The 6224-nt window shown below is 45.0% G+C and overlaps 1 protein-coding gene across 1 annotated transcript in view; it reads left to right on the top strand.

Moving 5' to 3' along the window:
* LOC102384441 (fibrillin-2-like) overlaps window positions 1-6224 on the top strand; it is a 231092-nt gene that overhangs the window by 212933 nt on the left and 11935 nt on the right. The gene's annotated exons all lie outside the window — the stretch shown is intronic.

Genomic DNA, 6224 nt, shown 5'->3' with positions numbered 1-6224 from the left:
ATGTAGTTATTTAAGTCACAGCCTTTAACTTGTTCACCAGTATGCGGTGGGATACTGTATCGAAGGCCTTTCTGAAGTCTAAGTATACGACATCCACCCCTCCTCCTGTGTCCAGGCGTTTCGTAACCTGGTCATAAAAAGAGACTAGATTGGTCAGGCACGATCTGCCTGCCACGAACCCGTGCTGGTTTCCCCTCAGCATAATTTGTCCTGCTGAGCTCTCACAAATGTGAGCCTGGATAATTTTTTCAAAGACTTTGCCAAGGATGGAGGTGAGGTGATTTGTACTGCTACTTCCTCTTTTCTTTATGGGGGTTTCCCTGACACCGCTCATCCCACAGAATGTACTGTGGGTGATTATGGCTTTAAATTTTGGCCAGTCAGTGTTGATCAGGCCCTACATTCTGCCGCTTTTCCTGCTACTCCACCATGTGTTCCCTTGCCACCTGCCCCTCCACTGGATGCCTTGCTTCCCCCTGCCTCACTACTGTAAGGCACCTCATTGTATGCTGGTTCCCTTGCTGCTGCTGACTAGAGCCTCACTGTGTGCTAAATCCCTCATTGGCATGCTCATGCTGGGTCCCTCATCACCATTTCTGGGTCTCTTGTTGTGTGCTGAATCCCTCATCACCATGTGCATTCTGGGTCCTTTGTCACTGCTGCCAGGTCCCTCACCACTGCATGCTGTGGGCTTTGCCTCATGCCGGGTCCCTTGCTGCCACTGCTGGGAGCCTTGCATAGGTGGTGCATAGTAGGAGAATAGGGAGGCGTGTACCCCCACAGATTTTTGCACCAGTGGCAGGGTGTGGGGCTGCAGCCTAGCCAGAACCAGGGCCTGGCAACAGTGGGAGCAGCAGCGGCATGATTTCTGCATTGATGGTGGGGCACGGGGCATGGAGCTGCAGCCCAGCTGGAGCCACTGCCCAGCCACAGCTGAGGCAGCAGCAGTGTTGTGGAGTTGTGCTCCACTGTCAACACTTATACATCATTTATGGAGCCTTGCCATGTGCTGGATCCTTTGCTGCCACTATTAGAAGTCTCACTGTATGCTGGCTCCCTTCTTACTGCTACCTGGAGCCTTGGGTCCTTTGCTGCATGCTGGGACCCTTGCTGGGTGCAGGGTGCTGGGTTCTTTGTCACTGCAGTAAGGTCCCTCCCTGCAGCATGCTGAGTGCCTGGCTGGCCCCTAGGGTTTCCTCCTTCCTGAGTGCTGGCCAGCTCCTGTGGGGTCCCTCCCTGCTTTGTGCTGGCCAGGGTTCCTCCACCCTGTGTGCTGGCTGACCCCAGCTGGGTTCCTCCCTGTTGTATGCCTGCCCAGCCTCTTCCCACAGCATGCTGGGTGCCTGGCAGGCAAGTGATCAGGTCACTCCCAGCTGCTGCCTGGATGGTGGGTGCTGAGGCAACTCAGCATGTGCTGGCCAGACTCTTTGCACACAGCTCAAAATGACCCATCCCCACAGCTTACGGGGTTTCTGGCCAGTACATGCTGAGTCACTTTGAGCTGCTGCCCCAGCAGCAGATGCCAGAGCAGTCTGGCACACAGCAAGGGACCCGGCCAGACTACCAGCATGCAATGAGTTGCTTCAGCACCTGCTGCTGGGGCAGCAGCTCAGAGCAACTCAGCACATGCTGGCCAGAAGCCCCAAACACTGTGAGGTCAATCCCTGGCTAGCACCTGCCGGGTCATTTCAAGCTGCATGTGGGGTTTTCAGCTGAAAGGTGTCGAAGCAACTCAGCATGTTGAGCCCCAGCTCAAGTTTGGGATCGTGCCCGGTATGCAAAAGCCAATAAAGATACCAGGGGTGAAAGTATAAAGATTTATTGCTAGCAATACAAGGTGCAAGCGGAATAATTTCACGTAACAAGCACACAGGTTTTTAATTCTAAGCATCTTTTATACAGGAGTATTGGACCTTCATAAGCATTCTTGTTTGCTAATTGGTTATAAGGGAGTGACGCAAGGAGTTCTTTACTGAGCATGTCTCTATACCTGTATTTTAGCTATGTATCTCATTTCCATACATGTATGTTTCATTAGCATACTTTCTCCCCACCCAGGGGTGTGATTCTCAATATTCAAATCAGCTCTTTGCCCTAGTCCTCTGATTCTGCTTTTGTTTTCAAGCCTCCTTTATCTAAGACTGTCTCCTCCTTATCATTGCAGATGGGCATTAGTTACATAACAGAGACTTTTGCTTGGGCTTTGTATAGTGGTTTCTAGGTCAAACCTGACAAGCACACACTGGCAGGCAGCAGCTTGCAGCAACCCTGAACAGAGCAGCCAGGAACCCTGCACACTAAAGGGAGCTTAGATGCTCTCTGCCGACTGGTCCCATGCATTTTCTGGTTTCAGGTAAGTCATATGCGATCATAAGATGAGGCTTAATTTTCCCCATGTTGAATAGGCATCTTCACGTGATATAGTTCATTGGAAAACATGAGGATTTTTTTTTAAATGACCGTGTTTATTTTTGTGTTCTAAATTGTTAGTAGTAAATTTGCGTGGTAAATCTATTTGACTTTGAAAGATTTTTACAGAAAATACCTCAACAGCTTATCTGTGTTATTTTTAGCTCTTCTAACATCTTCAATCAGGCTTCACTTCTCATGCTGGGCAGTGAAAAAAATCTACAATTATTTTTAAGTTTTCATAAACCTAATGTCTAGTCTCATCTTTTATAGGACAAACTAATAACATGTATTTTTGTTTTGGAACAATAGATTAATTTTCTCTCCATCTCAACTGAATGGAGAATTTTCCATTCTGAATGCCATTAATAAGCAGTTGTGTGAATTTATTCTCATGTGTTTTTCCTGCGTGTTCCCTTTTTCTGTAGAATACATCATGTTTCTTACAGTTCAGTTCAGCTTCTGCTGATGTCAGTAAGAAACTTTACATTGACTTCAGTGGGAAGTAGATTAGGCCTTAAGGTTCAACCCTCTATTAATGTCAGGAGGAAAAGTCCTATTTGAATTCTCACTGATTTGCCCTTCAGGTTTCAGTCCAGATGCCTGGCAAAGTAAATTCCTCGAGGGAATCCAGAATTTGAAAGGAAAAGTAATAAAATCTAAGTATTATGAACTCATAAGACTAGAGTAGACACTGATGTCGCCTTGCTTGCTAGGAGAGATAAAAGGATAAAATTTTAAGATAGAGGCAAATTTTGTGCAGGCACATATTTTATTTATTTATTAGATTTCTATGCAATCTTTCCCAACAAAAGCTGGGGGAAATGGAGACAAAATGATTAATAAAAGCAAGGTGAATATTAAAATAAAATATAAAACAAAATCTCCCTAAAAATATCCCAGCTTGGCCTTGCTCACTAAACACCTTCCCAAATAGGAAGGTGCTACAGTACTTCCAGAAAATGTCCTGGCTCAGTCCCTTCTTCAGTGCAAAGATTTGGTAACTTCCCAACCTCTTTTGACGCGTACAGCTTGGTAAATACATGAAAGAAGTAAAAATTTCCAACGTTCCAGAAGTCATCTGATATTTGGTGCCCTGTGACCAGTGGGGTCCCTCAAGGCTCTGTCCTTGGACCTTTATTGTTCAACATCTTTATTAATGTTGTGGACATTGGAGTCAGAAGCAGACTGGCCAAGTTTGCCAATGATACCAAACTCTGGGGTAAAGCATCCACACCTGAGGACAGGAGGGCGATCCAGCCTGACCTTGACAGGCTCAGGAAATGGGCGGACGAGACCCTGATGGTGTTTAATATGAAAAAATGCAAGTTTCTCCACCTTGGGAAGAAAAATCTGCAGCATCCTTATAGGCTCGGTAGCACTATGCTGGCTAGTGCTATGGATGAATGGGACTTGGGGGTCATGATTAATCACAAGATGAACATGAGCCTTCAATGTGATGCTGCAGCTAGTAAAGCGAGCAAAACGCTGGCTTGCATCCACAGATGCTTCTCAAGCAAATCCCAGGATGTCGTTCTCCCCTTGTACTTGGCCTTGGTGAGGCTGCAGCTGGAGTACTGCGTTCAGTTTTGGGCTCCACAATTTAAAACGGATGTGGAGAAGCTTGAGAGAGTCCAGAGAAGAGCCACGTGCATGATCAGAGGTCAGGAAAACAGATTTTATGCCGACAGGCTGAGAGCTATGGGACTCTTCAGCCTGGGGAAGTGCAGGCTCAGGGGCGATCCGATGGCCACCTATAAGTTTATCAGGGGTGCTTACCAGGATCTGGGGGAATATTTGTTCACCAGAGCGCCCCAAGGGATGATGAGGTCGAATGGTTATAAACTCCTGCAAGGCCGTTTCAGGCTGGACATAAGGAAGAATTTCTTTACTGTCTGAACCCCCAAGGTCTGGAACAGCCTGCCATCAGAGGTGGTTCAAACACCTACTTTGAATGCCTTCAAGAGAAATTTGGCTGCTTATCTTGCTGGGATCCTATGACCCCAGCTGACTTCCTGCCCCTGGGACAGGAGGCTGGACTCGATGATCTTCTGAGGTCCCTTCCAGCCCTAATGTCTATGAAATATATGAAATCTATTTGTATGTGTGTGTATCTTGGAGCTAACCAAACCTTCAGTAAATGGTATCATGTCATAGGAACATTCCTTAGTATTGTTATAATATCAGTTTTTCCATTCTGAATGCATTCTGAATTTGTTAGAGGTTCTGGATTCTTGGACATAAAAAATCACATGTAGGCTAAAAATCTCATTTAGGGGCTCATCTACATTAAATTTTATCTTGATTTAATCTTTTTTTTCCCCAAAAGTGCTTGAGTTAACTTTTGTTCTGACTGGGAAATGAATAATAAATGGGTAAGGGGTAGACTTTAAAATGTTTTAATATTGTCTCTTGGGTATATGTGGAACACAGTGAAAATTACTTCAAAGGAAAGGTGCCCTAGGGTGAGCTTGAAAAGCTCTGCACATATCTGTAGGTCTGTTACCTACTGGAACTGTAGTAATACTGTAACATTTATACAATCAAAACTAATCAAATCCAATGTATTATATTTACTCAAATACAAGATGAGGTTTTTCCCCCCTCAACTGGCATGAGGAAAAAAGCCCCTCATCTTATAATCGTATACAAAGAAGTCTCAATAAAAACTTTATCTATCATTAAACTGCTGCAAAAAGCATCATGTGATCAGCAATAGAAACCAACTATGAAGTTGATTCTAACTTTTCTTTCTTTATATATATGTGTGTGTGTGTGTGTGTGTCTATATATGTATGTGTATATGTGTGTGTATGTGTGTGTATATGTGTACGTATGTATATGTGTATATATATATACATATGTGTATTATGTATATATATGTATGTGTATATAAATAATTTGTATCTGAGGCCGTGTTAGCCAACACTAAGTCCAAATCCAAGAGTCCAGAACCATAAGTGGCCCTATTACCAGCAAACATCCTCCATCTGCACCTGGGACTTCAGATGTTTCCGAAACCTTTGGCGGACATCCTGCTTGCAGGCCCAAGCCCAGAGGCTTGGGGTTCGGATGCCCCCAAGTTTTGCTTGCCCTTAGCCATAAGGCCCTCAGAGGAAGCAAGGGAGGAGACTCCCATTTGAAATTGATTCTACCTTTTTTTTTTAATTAAAATATACTTCTATATATATAGAGAGAGTTATATATATACATCCTCTATCATAAGCTTTCCTTCACACATCTTAAAACCGCATTAAGAAACCCGCGCTTCCCATTACAATAAACGCACCCAATCCCCTCCGCTGCTGCGCACCCTCCCTCCACCCTCACCTACCCAAGTTGCAGTCCTTTAGTCCAAACCCCGATTTGAAATTTACATACTCAGTTTATTCACTGTCCTTATTGCTGTCACTTCCGCTGCTGCTGATCCTGTTGTAGTCTTTCTTGCTGTCTCCAGGTCCAGCTGCATCACTGTCCTCTTCATTGTCTCTGTCGACTTCCCATCCCACAGGTTCTTTGAACAACCTGTGCCAGGTGTCACTTTTCCAGATGAAGTTGGCTACATCTTCTCCATCCTCATGAATAGATTAGCGTAACCCCTCTGAATAAGACATATGGTAGTACCCATCAAGTACCCCCTTGCCACTGACTGTGCTACATGGCATACACTTTGACTTCCTCTTCACTCCCACAGCTGAGCTGTGCCTTTCTTTCCCATTTCCAATGATTCCTGTTTCTGCATTAACCTTAAATGCCTGCCAGACGTCATAAAAAGGGCCGCAAACTGTTCATCCAGAATCACTCACCCCCCCCCC

This window comes from Alligator sinensis, unplaced genomic scaffold (genome assembly GCF_000455745.1).
Source record: "Alligator sinensis unplaced genomic scaffold, ASM45574v1 scaffold10_1, whole genome shotgun sequence".
In the NCBI taxonomy this organism is placed as follows: domain Eukaryota; kingdom Metazoa; phylum Chordata; order Crocodylia; family Alligatoridae; genus Alligator; species Alligator sinensis.
The sequence above is the reverse complement of the archived record's forward strand: the minus strand, read 5'-3'. Positions and strand labels throughout refer to the sequence as shown.